Genomic DNA, 1096 nt, shown 5'->3' with positions numbered 1-1096 from the left:
CAAAAAGGGCATTGGGGAGTGGGTTGAGTGGTCAGACATAGTAGGGGCGACTCTTGTCACAGAGTACCAAGACTACACCCCCTGGAAGCAATCCTATGGTAGATAGGAAGAGAGGGTTCAGGAGCAGCTACCCTGTAAGCACACCAAAGCTGGTGGCATGGGGAGGATCTCGTGGAGGAAGCTGATGAGGCGGGTAGGAAAGGATTCGTGGGGGGCCCTGGCACTTGAGAGGTTCATTACTAATGAAAACGAGTTCGTAGCCATCCCACGGTATCAGGGGGCATCCACCGGTAAGATATCTGAAGTGATCTTGTAGAGGACTAGCGGTTGGGGATCCCCTGCCTCGGGCCCGGCAGGGAAGCACTGACATTCGGGGGGGTGGGGATGCGTTCTGGGGACTGCGGCAGGGCAGGGCAAGGCCCCCCGCCCCCGAGGAACCCGGGTCCCCGGGCCGCACACCCAGTCACTCACCGGCGCTGGGGTCTCCGCCGGGAGGAGGCTGAGGAGGCGGAGGAGGTGCCGCCGCTCCGGGGAGACCCGAGGGCCCAACCGGAAGTGCCGCCCCTTTCCCCCCAGCTCCCCACCAGCACCGCGCCTCCTGCCCGGAAGCGGAAGTCGCGCCCGTTCCCCAGAAGCGCCGGCGTGGAGGATGGCGGCGGAGGAACGGGGAAGGGAAATTACGCCGGCGCTAGACACGGGGTGGGTGGGGGGGGGACGGTCAAGGCCGCTTCCGGTGGGCGGACGGAGCTTAGTGCGCATGCGCCCACTGCGCCCGCTTCTTCTTAGGACACCACCCACAGGCTCCGGGCTTCCGGCTAGGACACACCCTAGACTCCGGTCTCACGCTTAAGCCTCGCCTCCTAGACTGGACCCCGCCCATCTCGTAACGTCCTGTGATAGGCCGGTCAGATTCCTTTTTCTGCACCTCCCAATTAGTTTGTTCTATTCTTCCTGCGCTCTAAATCCCTACTTTTGGAACTCCATCCTCCCAGTTGGGCCACACCTACAAACCACGCCCCCTTCTAAATCCTGCCTCTTACACAAAAAGCTTTGTACCGCCTGTTGCATTTAAGGGACATTGCTTTTTTTTTTTTTT

The 1096-nt window shown here is 60.9% G+C and overlaps 1 protein-coding gene across 9 annotated transcripts in view; it reads right to left on the bottom strand.

Annotated features, from left to right (window-relative positions):
- Znf865 (zinc finger protein 865) overlaps positions 1–756 on the bottom strand; it is a 12174-nt gene extending 11418 nt beyond the window's left edge. For 4 of the 9 annotated variants that reach the window (XM_031385208.1, XM_031385211.1, XM_031385212.1 and 1 more), the window contains exon 1: positions 472–585. The gene's annotated coding sequence lies outside the window, so the exon portion shown is untranslated. Of the gene's footprint in view, positions 1–471 lie in introns of all 9 variants that reach the window. The other 5 variants (XM_031385213.1, XM_031385205.1, XM_031385214.1 and 2 more) reach the window with 4 other exon arrangements.
- Positions 757–1096: the final 340 nt, after the last annotated feature.

The sequence above is a fragment of the Mastomys coucha genome, unplaced genomic scaffold, assembly GCF_008632895.1.
Source record: "Mastomys coucha isolate ucsf_1 unplaced genomic scaffold, UCSF_Mcou_1 pScaffold21, whole genome shotgun sequence".
Classification (NCBI taxonomy): Eukaryota; Metazoa; Chordata; class Mammalia; order Rodentia; family Muridae; genus Mastomys; species Mastomys coucha.
This window is presented reverse-complemented; position numbering and strand designations above follow the sequence as displayed.